General features: G+C 31.9%; 1 pseudogene; it reads left to right on the forward strand.

The window, feature by feature from the left end:
- The window catches only part of LOC106458552, a 208,510-nt pseudogene that overhangs the window by 2,362 nt on the left and 189,116 nt on the right, over window positions 1-17,032 (forward strand).

The following is a 17,032-nucleotide window of genomic DNA, read 5'->3' on the forward strand; positions in this document are numbered from 1 at the left end:
AATTTTATATAAAATTTTTTTTCATTACCCATTCAAGCCGCCTCCAAGCATTATTAGTCTCAAAGTGGGTTCCTCGTCATCGAATTTACATATAGGTCTAGTTGTAACGATACTTACAATTCTATAGTAATATGTTAATTGATATAATAAAGGTATCAATATAATTTGTGCGTTAAAAACAGTATTAATAATAATATTGGATATACCGTTCCAATTTTCGTTAATGCTATAGAATAATTATTGCTTATTTTAGTGCTTCACAAACTGAGTAACAAAGGCTATATCACTAGTGTATTTTCTTTTCTTTTTTTGCTGTGGAAAAAAATGGGGAGTCCTAACCCCATGATCCCTCTGTTTCCACTCTAGATTTTAGTGCGTACAGATCTTTCATTATTATTTAACACCATACTTTCCAATAATGTTTAAACGTATTTGTAAGATCCTACTGTTATACGTGACATAATGTATCACGGACTTTTCTCTACGTTAAAATACTTTTATTTTCGAGCTTTCGGCTCTTTTACCGGAGCCTTCATCGGGCAATAAATTACACGGAGCACCAACGATACCCTAATCATAGGGTGTATTTACGGTATTTAATTTGTTTATAATTACCAGCCACTTATCAAATAAATTTATTTAACTAGCTAACGTATCCGAGTCAGAAAATATAATTCATGGATTATGTGTAGTTTATATAACATCTCTGTATTATAAAGTATCCGTCCTTTGTCCGAGTTATGAACTTTAAAAAAAATGGGGGTGGAAGGTGGATGCTTTGAAAAATAACACAAAAATCCTAACTTTCACACAATTTATTTATAACATAACATAATATTGCATTATTCATTACTACCACATCCAAAGTTTTGTATAAGCTTTAAGAACTCACTGTGTGATATACTTAGAACATGGTATACACTGTGTGATGGTCAGGGTGACTTTGTAGGAAGAGGTAGCTGCAAAAGTAGTGGCGGTAGGGGTGCTCTCTGTTACCCCATTTCATCACTTAGCTCTTAATGCCCTTCCACACTGTTTCCCATTATTAATTAATTGACGGTCATTGACCGCAGAAGTGTCTTACGGGCCGAAGTTGTAAGGCCAGGGGTCAAAGTATAAAGTGGGCATAACTCAGGAAATGGCTGTTTATATTAGTCTTATGGTAGCTGTTACTGTAGAATCTTAATCTGAGTTTATGTATTATTGAAATAGTGGCGGCCATTTTTTCCCAACTGCACTTCTCCATAAAGAGTTCTAGCGCACTCTCTTGAGTTTTATAAGACGTTTGTGTGTCCTCTCCCACACTGTGTGTATGTTGTTTTACAGAACGTTTAATAGCGTTTGTGTGTGTGTGTGTGTAAGGACGTAGCACTTTCTATCTTTGTCTAAGATAATAAATGCTCAATAACAGCAATAGTGGGATGGAGGGGTTATGAACCCCCCATTAACTTGCCCCTTGTTCCAAACTATCATCCCACAAAGTTTGGTTAAGATTAGCCCTGCGATCTATGAGTAGTTAGATAACGGACAGACAAACATATTTTTGTGCTTTACATACATATCTATAGATATATTATTTGTTTTATTTTTAAGTCATCATTTTAAATATATATTTTATTATTTTCAAGTACAGCATTTTAAACATTCAAATTTAATACTATAAAATACTATATTTACAATGTAGGTTTATTATACAAATAAATGTAATGATGTTAATCACACCACCACAAGTACAGGAACGGCGTTTCGGCTGCTCCGGCTTCACTATACCACTGACCTCTAGCCTTAGAACTGATAGACAATTATTTGTTTGGGGTTACAGGTATACATCTTCTTACCCCAACGAAGGACTATCAGTTCGAGATCTGGGGACTAACTAAACTGTTTTTTCAATAAAGTGATAATTTCAAAATATCATTACGATAAAATACTGAGTGTTCGAATAAATTATTTGGACTTAAAGTTGTGTAATATTTATTATAAAGTATAGCTGAGTAATAAGTAAGTTTATGTTACACTTATACACAATGTGTGTCACTAAATATATCAAATGTGTTGAAAAACATTTCACATTCACGTCTCTTATGTTGATTGGTTTTTATTTTCACCGCAATTAAAATGTTTTCTTGGACTAGTTTTCATTGATAATGATCGTCCTTTAGGGCAGAGTTTTCTCTTTACCATATACTGTATTCGTGTGTATGATAATCAGGCTATTTTGAGTAATATTACTTCCCATTTCTAGTAAGTTGCGTAGTGAAGTACATTGTACAGTATAAAAAATAAGGCCCGGCATGGCCAGGTGGTTAGGGCGCTCGACTCACCATCCGAGGGTTGCGGATTTAGACAGCTTGGCATGACTTGGTGGTTAGGCTGCTTGACTTGCAACCTGCAAGTCACCAAACATGCTCGCCCTTTCAGCCGTGGGGGCGTTATAATGTGACGGTCAATCCCACTATTCGTTGGTAAAAGAGTAGCCCAAGAGTTGGCGGTGGGTAGTGATGACTAGCTGCCTTCCCTCTAGTTGCTAAATTAGGGATGGCTAGCGCAGATAGCCCTCGTGTAGCTTTGCGCGAAATTCAAAAACAAACAAACAAACAATAAAAAATAAATATCGAATTGTTGAATGTGCTGAGGTAGGTTTGATTGTTTTTCGATTTCGGAAAACAAAATCTCAACTGAATTGATTTAATATATATTTTAAAATATTATGTACAGTGAAATATATTTGTAGTTTAATGTGTGATTAAAATACTGAATACGAATCTGATCGGTCTGTGGAAGGTAATACAATGCAGGCCTTTAAAGTTGAAACTGCTAATCTTTAATGTAACAAACACTACAGTTTGCCTCGGGTGCTTCAGTACAATGACGTCAAAGTCTACTGTGATTAACGTGAGTTTTTTGTTTTTCAGTAAACATCTAGCTATCATTGTACTTTGCCACGCACTTTAAGAAGAAATGTTGATGAAAATCTATTAAACAGTCGTAGGTAACGCCATTTTGTTACCATCTCCAGTTATTCTAGAGTCTTTTTGAACACTAGAAATAGCTGTTGAAATGCTAGCACTTTTTTTTTAGAAATTTTTACAACACATCCCCAACACCCATCCATATAAAGGCGCAGAGAAAAACAGCTGATTTTAAATGAAATACTACGTAAAAACCATTCCATATCTCTTCGTTTTTGTTACATCATTTGGGTACAAAATTCAATTGAGTATAGATAAAGGGCTGTAAAGTTGTCTTTCTTATTCTCAACATATATTTGTATGTATATCAAAGAATACATTTAGTTTAGTCTATTTTTAGTGTAGAAAATAGATACGTTTTTGTATATGTTTTTTAATGTTATTGTGTTTCGCTACCTCTTTGTTCCTCATAATATTTTCAAGAGTTTTAACTTCATAACACACGAACTTGTCTTAAAGAATTATGATCTGTTCAGTTGATCATAAATTTCCCAAGTAGAAAATATTTATTTGGGAAAATAAATGCCCATGTTAAAATTAACTTTAACGCAAAAATTACAGATATATTTCTACCTTTATAAACTTTTGGGATGGAAGTTTTTCATATTTACAGAAACAGGTAGAATTTTTTTTTGTAAACGCATAAAATATTTTATATTTTTTAAAATCATAAATTTCATCTTGTTGAAACTAACTTTAATAATTCTCAAAAGATGGCACCACTTTTAATTATAAATCGGAATTGTAATCTAAACTGTGAAGTTCAGACCTTTGTTATTCTTAGGTATTGTGTAGCACAGAATAATTTCTTCTGCACTGATAGAAAACACTATTATATAATAATAATGTTTATAATATAATGACAACTACAATATAGTTTATTATTTACATAGATTATTGAATCGAGATAGTGCTCTCATAATTCAGGTATAGCCTGGTGGTTAAGGCGTTTTATTTGCGGGATCGAAATCTGACGTCTTACAACCGTGGGGTCGTTAAATTGTGACCATCAGTCCCATTATTCGTTTGTAAAGAGTAGCTCAGTAATTAGTGTTTACGAGCTACATTCCCTCTAGTCTGTTACTTCAAAATTAGGGACAGCTAGCGCAGATAGCCCTTGGGTAGCTTTGCTGGAAATTTAACAAACAAACAAACAAACAAATTGATGACTGCTTGAGTTCTTTAAGATTTTTACTCAGATAATTAGTGATTTCAACCTTTTTTTTTTAGTTAGTTATTTACGCTGACTGTGGTAACGAAGAAAATTGTAATATTACCCAATTTATTTATATATAGTATGTAGACCGCACCAAAGTATGTATAATATGCAATTCACCAAGTCCAGCACCAATCACAGCCAGTATAAAATCGCAATGGAACAGCATGTATCAAACATTAATTAGTGTTGTTTAGATAGTCTGATGCCACTGAAAATTTATCCCTTTTGTGAAAGATATGTGACAACCCTTTCCGACACAAAATATATTTATACTGAAATTATTAAAACGTGTTCAGGTCGGGAATTTAGAATTGTCAAGAAGAGGATATCTCTTGGACTTGGAAAACAAAAGGATATAGATTAACTTGTGGCACTAGGACCATTCAGAAAGTGACTTGTAACAAGTTGTACCACAGATGTGGTAGGCAACATGTGACATCTCATAACAGATAAGAATCCAGGAACATAAAGGTCACTGGCAAAAGTCGTCCATGTACCTCAGGTAACAGTATGCAAATAATCAAGAAGGATCTTCGTCTGGAAATGAGGCCAACAAGGTATGAGTTCACCAAGATAAGTCTTCCACTCATATCTCGTTTTCAACTGTTGCATAGCTCAAGCAGTTGGATAATGCTATTCCATATGAAGACAAACTGGTGAAGTTGTTGAATGCAGTGTTTATTGATTTCTATGTGATTAGGCTTTTGAAATGTGATAAGTTTATTTGTAATCTAGATAATTCTTGTTTGTGTATTTTCAAATACACAAACAAGAATTATCTAGATTACAAATAAACTTATCACATTTCTTCTAAAATATAAATATTGTTAGTTTGTTTGTTGTAAAGAACAAAGAAATAATGGGAAATTGAAGTCCGACTTTTAGAATTATAGGCTTTCAGAATTTCAGTGGAGCCACAGAGGACAATATTATTAGTTCAATGTATTTGCAGTCCAGATCTTGCTTATTTGAATATTTAAAAAATACAACCAGTTTAGTCTATATGTGGTTTAAATTTTTTTTATGTATTTGAAAAATTTGATTAGTTCTATGTGTAGTCTAGTTCTTTCTTGTTTGCCTACTTGAAAAAACAAAAAACCAGTTAGTTTAGTATCTCTTTTGTCTAGGTCTTGTGTGTGTTATTTGAAAAATACAGTTTATTGAGTCTATTTATAGTATAGATTTTTTTTATTGTGTTGATTGGAAAATACAGTTAATTTAATTTATTTGTATTATAGATCTCGTTTTTGTTTGTGTATTTGAGGATGTGATTATTTAGTGTATTTGTAGTACAGATTTTTCTTCTTTTGTGTATCCAATGTATTTTTAATTAAATATGAAAGTCAGGTTGGTTGTAGTATATGCCAAATAGAGTAATTTTAAGGTTGACATACCCTTCTGGGTGTGATTCTTAAAATTTATTGTTTAATGGAACAAAAAGCTGCAGTTCCAATGAGATAATAGCAACAGAGTTGCAGGTGCAATTCTTACCTGGCCTCAGCAGGTGAAAGTGTAACATACTACTACATGCAGTTTTTTTCTCTTCATTTGAAACAGCTGTGTTGTTGGAATATTCATTGAAGGTCTCACAGATAAAGCTTTCATTAGCAGTTACAAACTTGTCATGAGAATGTAACTACCTGCCAGTAAACTGAATAACAGTCAGCAACTTAAAAACGAGTTCAAGTTTTCATATTGAACTTTACTAAGTTGTTCCTCATGGGAATTACTAATCTCAGATACTTAAAGTAGTATAATAGTATAATGTTAAGTTGTCTTTTTTTATTCTGTTTTGTTGAAAAACTGATATTTGTGAGCTATCTATAGAAACAAGTTAGTCCTTGTAGAAATCATAAAAACATACATGTAGAAATTAACTCAGAATATTTTTTTCTTATATATAAGTAAGTTAGTAAGTATTACACATTAAATTATTAAGTTACTGATAACAGCAATTAATCCAAATAAGCACATAAACAACATTATCAGGAGATAGAAGTATCAAACTATAAAACTGTAGTTCACATCAGAGTTGAGCTGAATCTGGTCAGTATTAATTCTTATTTTGAGTGTGAATACTCAACAGTATTTTTCTGTGTTAACTATGGAACCTTCCAACCTGGTGTGCTATATTTACACATAGAACCTTGTGTTTATTTTTTTTACTTCAAGCTTGCAAAAACAAGCATTTTATCAAGAAATAATGTATATCACTCCTGACAAGCTTTCTTGTCTGAGGCATTCATTAGTTTGCCATGCTAATCCTATCTATACAGATGACCTTTCACAGAGTTACCATTCAACATAATATTATGTATTTGATGTCAGAGTTTCCAACTGTTGATTTTGCCCTACAGATACACTATAAAGAGATACTGCAAATAACTGTAGATATGCATATCAGAGATTTTATAGGTTATGCAAATACAATTTGAAAACTATGATGGACAAAAGTATATTTATTTCTCACATGAACATCACCTTGCATTCTGACTTTTCAGAGTCATATTCAGACTTTCATTGTCAGTTCACAGACGTATCTTGAGTACAGATACTTTTGTAACACATCTATTTTGTACATTTTACTAAAAGCTTGCAATACTTCATGTAGTTACACTTAGTATATTTGGAAATATAGTCAACATTGCTCCTCCAATATGGGGTATGTTCATTTGACCAATCCCATGCACATTCGATTAAAGAGTGGGAAAACATGAGGAATGAGCTCAATCTGTTGCAAGATATATACCAAATGTGTATGATTTCAATAAAAGAGAGGTAAGTGATGATGAAGGAAAATAATATTTTAGCTAAACTGATTTTGATGTATAGTTAGTATTTTGTAGGAGTATTATGTTCATGCTGTTATTCTTGTAACATTTCTCATAGGGTATCAAAACATCAGATGGTTTTAATTTTAAAATGACAGTATTCTGAGAAGGCACTATGATGATGATAACTATTCACCACTGCCTGAAAAGAGAACAATTATCAAAATAAAATAGATTAATTTTTAAATGATTTTTCTTATAGTGCTAGCACAATTATCAGTAAACACTGAATACTACAAAGTTTAGTATGTTATATTTTTGAGAAATGAAGCTACTATCTAATAATTTATTTAAACCAATAAGAATGTATTTAAAATACTCCAGCTAGCACTACAAGAGTTAAAGAAAGGTGAATTCCAAAGTAGCTTGTTTAATGTTTCTGTAGTAATATATAAAACATTCATTAAAATTGATCCAAATATATATGCATTTTTTGTAGTTTTGGTCTTTGTAAATATGATTTATTTTACTCTTCGAATGCCAATTATTTATGTTAATTTTTTGCATATTCTTTGAGTTATTAAAAAATAAACTTTATTTTTACTTGTACTCCTCTTTTTGTCTGTATATCTGTGTGTGTGTGTGTGTGTATACTATTTTCCTCAAAAAGACATTTGTCTTATTCAAGCACACAAGTGATGTGGGTGAAAAATAAAGTATATTTGAATTTCAGAGTGTAATTAAACCTAATAATAAAATCAAACCAGCTACATGTACCCACACGCATCTTTTATAACACCTAGAATAAATATGAGATATCCCCTTTACATAGTCTAATTATTTATTAATATTCACAATCACTAGACTGGCTAGTGGTAATAAAGTATACTGCTTTTTTAATTTTATTGAAAATGTTGAGTGTATTGCCACAGTATAATTGAAGTGCTATGTGCAAGACAGATTGAGATATATGCATAATTTAATGCTTTAAAATATCGTTTTAATACTTCAGAAGAATTTTGCTGATTTTCAATAGATACTGTTTTATTGTTACATTACATATATGAATATCCTTGCTTATGCAATATGTATCAAACTGGCAAAAGTACGAAGGCATTTGAAAATAATTTGATTTATTTTGATGCAACTCAGCATTTGTATTTAGGTATTTACATTTTAAATTTGAGGTAATTATAAATATTTTAATATAAATTATGAAATTTTTTCCTTTCATAATCTGCGTACATTTCTAAGTGTTATGGGCTTTGAAATAGTAATATTCTTTTAACTCTTTCATTGCCAGTTTATAGATAAACAACTCTACCACCAGTAGGTTTATTTACAGACACACAATAAAAACACAAAACGACACATTTTAATATTTCATTATTTCTCTGAAGCTGGTTAAGTTTGAAGAATACTCTTTCTTCATGATGGTGCTACAAAGTTCCAAGTTCACGTGGTGGTGCCTTAGAGGGGTAAATTTACACCATTGAAAATAATTATGGAAATTGTGAAGTAAAAAAGTATAAAAAGGCAAATACCATTGGAATGCCATATCTTTATTGTCTGAAAGTTAACTGTACCAGCATATACTCGCTTATTAATAATTTCCACTCTGATTGTTTGTCATCCAATCGACTAAAACGTTTAACACCAGAATAAAGCTTATAAAAGGACAGACAGTCATATTATACCCATTGGTAGAACTGCAGTTCCAGTCATGGCTCCCAGGACTGAAATGATTCATTTTAAACACAACTTGGTTTAATAAAACTTTTGCTGTTTTACTGTCTTGGAGGAAGCTTGTTTTTTAACTACTTCATGTATATTATGACAAGAATGTGAAGTTTATTAAAATGTTAAAGTTTAGACTGTATATATGTTTAAGAGTAGTTATTGGGGAGAAAGAAAGAATGATCTGGAGTGGTTTCTTGAAAGGGGGAAAAGTAGAAGCTTCATAGAAAAGCATTATGCAAATAAAGCATACCTGTGTATTAAAATTTGTACACACCCTTTCTGCCAGTATCAGTTACTAAAATGAACTAAATAAAAGGAGAGGGAGGGATTTTTTTTACCAGCATCAGTTACTGACATGAAAGAGAGAGAAAAGGAGGCATATAATGTTTTTTTATTATTTGCTGATATCAGCTATTAACATGAAGAGCAGCAAAAAGTGGAGGTAGAGTCAGAATTAAACCATTTTAATTAATAAATATGGTTGACTATAAAATATGTTTTTATTTCACAGAAATATGGATACAGAGAGGAAGATTTTCCCATTTCAGCAGCTTCTGGGGATTTTTCTACTCTTGATGGACTTCCCAGAAGTTTGATGGAGAGAACATTATCAGTGTCAGACTATTATGGTAGTAACGTATCGGACTCTCCAAAAAAAGTAAGTTTGAAGTGTGATGCAGTTAATAAAACACATATTGCAGGTTCTAAAGGAATTCTATTTCTGTTTACTGTAGTAAACAGGTATTTTATGGACAACGAGTCTTTTATGTTTAAGGTTGATATTGTCCTGTTGTTTCATCATGTTGTCTTGATTAAAAAAACAAAAAACAAATACCTTATTCGCAAAATGAGAATTGTCCATTATATATAAATTAACAAGTTTATATGACATTAGAAATTCAGTGTAAGAATGTTCTTATAATTTTTGTTCTATTGTTTGCAACAAAACTTGGTAAAGAGCAGGATTAATATATATATTATAGAGTAATAGATTTAACATACTTTCTTCTTTCCACTGAAGACTTTTTGGAAAGTAACTCAAGGTCACATAATGAGAAATAACATATAAAGGAAGAGAATTGTTCCTTAGTGGCTCAGTAGTACAGGGATCAAAATATTACATTCCTGCATTCCCAAGGAATTTAACTTTACTTTAGGAATTTCATCTTTCTAGTTGGCTTTTCTGATCGAGAATGCTTGATCTTTCCGTATTCCTTTAATTATGACCAATGAAAGTGAACATAGTGTACGGATTAAGTAAAAAAAACAATTCATGAGGAAATGCAGCTTTACATGAGGGAATGTAATCTTCCTGATAGGTTTCCCTCAAGTGAATGTAATTTTATTTCATTATTTCAATCCCTGTAGTAAATCTGTAGTAAAAATAAAAATTGGGGTTTGATACCCATGGTGGTCATAGCATAGATAGTACAACAAACAAACCAGAGAGTTTTGGGCATCATGAATTAGAGGTAAGTAAAATTACTTACTGCTCGCTACTGCCATGCTTAGTGAGTATGAGGCCCAAACACCAGAATAATCAATCAAGCAGTACACTAATAAGTGGAACTTTAGTAGGATGATTGGGTTGATTTAAAAAACCCAAAAGAAATAAAGGTTTAAATTAGGTTCTTAAGTATTAATTTTGTTGCACTTTTGCAAAAGATTAATATAATGCGAATATTTGAATTTTAAACTATGTTTAATTCTGTAACACAGGTCAAAGGTGTGTTGCAGCCTTTGTTATCGTAGCAAAATTAATAACAACAACTTTGACATAGTGCATAGTCTTTCATGTGCTTAAAATCAACTCTACTGCTCAGAAAAAGAATAATAACACAGGCCTGCAATGTAAAATTTTTACATGTTCTACAGTAATTCCTATACACTGAATTTGAAAATGTTATCCATTTTACTCCATTACATACACGTTTTTCACAAAATGTCATATGTACTTTTACATAAGTGAATCATTTTCATTGAAATTGGGTCACATTTTGTTATGCTTAAAATGTTGACAACCACTGGCTATAGATTTCTCTAGACCAATCGCGATGTGAGAGTCTTATCGATCGTTCTAGAACCCAAACATAACAATAAAAAATGTTCATTGTGGTAAATGAAATAATAATTTGATTTAAGTAAGAGTTTTTTTTTTCTTCCCAATGTGTAAAAAATCCTTACGTGATAGAAAATAATGAATATTATTTTCAAAATCTGCATAGCTGAATTATGGAAAATCTGTTATTAAAACCAAAACAACTTTTATTAAGTTTAAATTCACAGGCCTCTGTTATTTTACACATTTTAACAAATACATGAGTTTTAACTTGGACTTGTTAAATGACAAAGATAATAGTAAGTTTATTCAATAGTTTATATTAAAACAGATTTCAGTTGGACAAATTTATATGAAAACAAAGATAAATAAAATGGAGACATCTCACACATCAACCTGTGCAAAATTAACCCTGATTATTCTTCTGATTTAAAAACTACAGAGAATCATTTATTATATACTTACTGACACTTGACTTTCTTTTCTAGTTTAAGTGTATTTATCTATGCTGTATAAAGTTTACCTTATAACAGATCATTATTTTCTTAATCTATGTAAGTATCATTATGTGTTGCTCGAAACAATTAAGGAGTATTCACAATTTTCTGTATTTGTTATGACAAGGCACAACTACTGTTATTAAGTAATGCCAATGACATTCCTATGTTAGTTTTTTGTGTGCAAAAATAGTGTCAGATAATCAATCAGTCTGTTCCTTAACAGTTAACATTTTGAACATTAACAGTTTATCTTGAGATTAGAGTAAAACATCCTACAGAACCTCAAAGAATACATTTGGACATTTGTTAAGAGCAATAGACTGACTAGAAGCCGATCAAACAAAAATGTTGAAGTAGAGTTGCTACAAGTTTACAAATTAGGATTAGCAGGATGTTATCTGCTCTCAGATGACCCAAACCATTGGTCGGAGACATGACAGGTAGCCCCATTTAAACAACCCCTCATGATGGCAGCTGTTTAACAGTATGGGCTTAATACAAATGGTGGGTTTCAGCTTCCCAACTAAATCAAGACTTCAGAGTAGATGATAAAGAAATGTTGTTGATTTTGGGGTGGTTATGTCACCCCTTCCCTCCCAGAGAATGTTCAAGGAAAAGAGTCCCTCTTCATCTGCTATTGAGATGTTGACTTGTAAAAGTGGTAAATTCTCTTTGTGTGGTACAGCAAGTGACAAGAGTCATGAAGATAATGGTGTGATTTACTATGGGTTGAAGACCCTTTTCAAGGTTCTAGAGGAAAAGTGATCATTATTAACAAACAGTGCAGTATACAAGATAGCTTTTATGCCATAGATGGTCAGTTGCATGGTTCCTGTATTCTACCACCACCACCACCAGTCATATATGATACAGGGATGCAGTTTTACAACAATTATCGTTGCCTTTTGCAGGTGCATTAGGTCAGAACTTATACATTAATAGATGTTAACGTGCACCTCTATCATTCTTAATTGTTTAATAACTTACTGGAAGAAGAGGATATGGAGGGAGTCATCTTGCTGAACACTATTGAATATGTATGGTAATTCACATTCTAAAAAAATAAATCAAACACTAGAGCTTTTGACAGATGAACCTGTTCTCATCAGGAGCAAAGTCAGAAAATGATAACAGCAGGCTTATCTGTTGAAAGCTGTGGTATTTGATTTTTTTAACTGTAATTTACCAACTTTTAACTTACTTGTTTTTACTATCATTGAACACCTATAAGATGACGTAGGGAGACGACGGCGTCATGTAATTTACCTCCAACAAGTTTTGATAAACTAGAAGCAGCTCTGATGGAAGATTGGGCTGTGCAACTTCAACAGCCCATTGATTCACTCATTCTGTAGTATCAAATGAGCATTTGCGGACATAGACTGGAATAGTGGACGTTTGTGTATCAAATTACATGACAGATCGCTCGACACTTTATTTGGATAGAAATTAGCTAGAGGTGCCTTTGGAATTATTTATCTCATGTTTACCATAGGGGCGTTCTTGGTATGCCAGTTATTCCAATTTCTACAGACCGTATTTGCTTACTTCGGTAGGGGTTTTCATTGTAGGGGGCTTTCTTCAATAAAATATACAATAAATCAATCAGATATACAATTTTAGATACCTTGTCAAGTTCCTTGTTTTCACTAGTTCTTGGGACTATAAAATACCTGGTCGCGAAAGGGCTGATAACAATAATTGTGACTTGTCAGAGCTAGAATGTAGAAAACTCCATTTATCCCGCAAATGTTTTGAGCAGTTCAGTACAACTATATTTTGCTTCTATTTATATGTATTGCAGGACGTGATGTATATGTGCTGTTTTATTTTGTCACTGTGTGCACGAACAGAATAAGTAATTACAAGAAAATGGGAAATTTTTGACGTAGTTATCCTTCCAAGATATAAATTGTTATTATTTATATAACATATTGTTTACATACTAAAAAAGACTAATGATAAATTTGACTTCAAACAACTATATTACTTGTTTAGGTTTTACTTGGCTGGCAACTTTCTTAAATATCTCAAAGTTCTCTGTCAGATTTTTATATCTTGCGATTTTCCTTGTTTGTATGGCACTTTTTTTTCGTGTTGTATATTGGTAAAGTTCTAAAGAAATAGAGACTGAAAGTTCACATGGCCGTTGCTAAGAAACGCCGCAAGCGTGCGATTACTTATCTGAGTGCCGTTTAAAGTTACTTACTGAATTTATTTTATTATCGCCTAAAAAACCTTTCACTCCTGTCACTTATAGAAGAATAATTTTCTCTTAATACTAAAAATAAAAAAAAAAAAATAGAAAGAAGTGTTTAATGTTATGTTTCTCCTAAGGTAGACAAGTTTGATCGATGATTGTGGGTTTAATCAGTGCCGTTATTTTTACTTTGTATAAAAAATAGAATCTTACATATTTCTATCATGTGTAGTATATGAAACTTACTCTGCTGTCACATGTTTTCTCGACGTTCAACTCCGTGATATAAGAATATTTTTTTTGTAAATTTATAAAATTTGTGAAATCATTTTTTAGATGTCATGTATGTAATAAGCCTGAGATTGAAACATTATTTTCTTGACACGAACACCATGTGAATAAGCAACCGTCACATAATATGTGATTACCATCGAGACGTCGAAAATTACCCATTTAGATGTGAAGTGCACTTGTTATTTAGTGGGTATTAAGCCAGGTGCTTATAAGTAGCTTTCAGAGTAATTTTGTGTATCAAAGTATTTTGAAGTTCGTCATCACCAGTTAAGCTGACAGTCTCAGAGATAGAATGAAAGGAGCTGGTAATGCGCGAGCTAAAACTGTTGTTTAATTTCAGAGCAGTGTCTTAGTTGATTATGTAAGAATACTCGTACAGCTTGAAGGAAATGATTATTGAAATACAGAAATCTATCAAGTAATAAAATTGCTTTTTAAATAAAAGGTTATAACCCTGGTGTTCTTGTTAAGTCGTGGTAAAGTACTGTAACATGTGAGTGTACTTTGAAAGTAGTTTGAACTTAATAATAAACAACTTTATAAAAGTTATTAAGTTGTTTATTAAGCAGTTGTGTTACTTAATCACATATTTGATCGTCTTCTTTGTTTCTACATTTATGAATATAGCAGAAGTTCATTTAGTGGTTGTTTAAAACTTCGAGATTTATTACGTTCTGCCTTCAACACGTTTTCTATTCATAAATTTATTAATTGATATTATTAGTTGCACCTCTGGTTATCTGTTCAAAGGAGTGATCTTGTTCATGCATGAAACCGAATGATATATATATACCACCATGTTGCCAGTATTAAGGAAGTAGCATAAACAGCCAAGTCTGGTTATATTTACATGGGGATTTTTTAAGTAGTTATTTAGTAGATTGAAACTAGTGAAATATAAGAGACTCTGTGTTTTACATAAAAGACAAATGGACAATTTGTGTGTAACGATGTGTTTAGGAAAAAGATCACAGTTATAAACGTGATCGCAGCAAGAGTTTTGAATTAAAGCGTAAACGAAACATTTTAACTGTTTCTAGGTTACAAAGTAACTATTTTAGAATAAATCCATAAGTACATTGCAGAATATATTTCATACAAAAAATGTGTTTGATAAGTTGGTTGTAGGTTTAGTGTGTGCGCCTGTATTTAGATAATGATGTGACTAAGTAAAACCCGTGCAACCTTAGTGATGGTTAGACAATCAAGTCTTTAGGTTTCCGTATTTGTAGTTTTGGTGCTATCATGATTTTAGCCCCCCCCCCTCATAACTCAACAGTAAGCTTGGGGCTTCTAACATTAGAAGCGAAGTTTCGATACCCGCGGTGAGAAAAGCATAAATAACCCATTGTTTAGCTTTTAGCTTAACCACAGACAAGCCAACAAAAATCATGGTTTTATTTTGCTCAAAATGGGATCTGGTTTTAATTATTTTTTTCAGGGGGAAATTGATTTACGTATGGTGTAAGCTACGTGTATATAATTCAGGTGTTTCTGTTTATGTTGTAATTGACAGTTTTAGCTTATATTATACTAACACACTAGTCGGTTAACACTATGCCCAGTGACCCTAAAATGTTTAGTCTCTCTTAAAAATCTCTAAACTTTTATAAGTAACCCCAAAAAGCCCTAAAACTTTCAAAAAATTATTTCTTTTGTTACCGATCACCTTAGAATGTCGGTCTCTGATGACAACGTCGGCTTCTATTTGGCTTAAATAACTGATTGTTTTATGTATGTGAGTTAAACAGGAATTCCACATTAAGGCCATAAATCTTTCTTACCTTATAACACTACATTAATTGCCATACGTCTGAAGATGTAGATGTTGACGATATCGTCTTAATCTTACATCTGGTAAAAACCAAGTGTATCATGATGATTTTGTTTACTAACAAACACTATATTTCAAACTATTTCTATTCTGTTATATGAATATCAGTTTCCAAATTCAACCGAATGTTTGACCTAATTTTCTGTTACTGTGTTTTCAGAAACATCTCCAAATATCCCCAGGTGTTTTATCTGATTAACCCTAAAAATGTATCATTATTACTATTATTTTCTGTTGGAAAGCATGTGTTAAGTTGTTAACATAATAGGTTTACTGGTTATAGTCTGTATAATAATACATTGCTGGACAGTTTACGTAATAGGCACTGCACATGTTAACCAATTTTTTGAAGTCTATGTAATACTGTCTGTTGCATCTGTTAATATTATAGGCACTGCCTTGTAAGGAAGTGTTTCAGCGGTAGGTGTATATTACTTGAATTTTAAGTGTTGTGGAAAAATATTACTGTATACATTTGCAAGTTTTTGCTTGTATACGTCATTCACTTTAGCGTGCTCATGTTCAGTATCTGAGCAGTTAACAATGAAATAATGCAAAATGAATGGAAATCATATATAGCTAATATCATTTTAAAGTTATTTAAATTTTCTTTTCTTTATTACTTTACATATTATCACTGCCAAGTTTCCACAGAACATCCATTTCGTTTTGCTTTTATTATCCTTAATTGAACTGTTGTGTGTATTAACATGCATTTTTGTTGTTATTTTAGTCAATATATTTATCGTATGCAGTAAAACAAATAAACTATAATTAAATTGTCGCTCGTTTGTTGACAGTAGAGACCCAATGATGAGACTTGCCTGTGTTTGTGAAGTATTTTCTCATCAAACTTTACATATAGAACACCAGAGGCATACTTTGAAAGTGAGAAAATTTTATTGAGTCAATTGCCAACAGTAATGTATATACCTCTTGTTTATTATTCGTAGCACCATATCAGCTGTTGACCAATTCGGAAATCTCTGATGTCGACGTAATTACAACCCGTCTAACATCGTTAGTCGTGTGGTTTATTATTAATAATATGAACATTTATATCCTCCGAACATGTGATTCTAGAATTTTTTGGTGATTTAACTTTTCTCTTTATAAATTTTATGGTAGGTTATGACTTTGGATAATAGCCAACTTTTATAGTCAAGCTAACCCACTATGTCATGTGGTGCTTAAGAGGTTTAAGGGGTGGCTCAATACGTTTATGAAACACCACTGGAATTGTCTGTACAACTGTTATTAAACTGTCATTTAAAAGGACACAACAAACTTTCCTATCTTATTTCTACTGATTGGAATTAGGTCTTCAAGCATTATGGGTATTTTACAATAATCTTTTTTTTTTTTTCTCGTACAGTACAGTAAACGTGTTGTTAAAATAAAATATGCCCACCGTCAGTTGTTCGAAAACTTAACATTTATGCA

Source organism: Limulus polyphemus, unplaced genomic scaffold, assembly GCF_000517525.1.
Source record: "Limulus polyphemus unplaced genomic scaffold, Limulus_polyphemus-2.1.2 Scaffold484, whole genome shotgun sequence".
Taxonomy (NCBI): domain Eukaryota; kingdom Metazoa; phylum Arthropoda; class Merostomata; order Xiphosura; family Limulidae; genus Limulus; species Limulus polyphemus.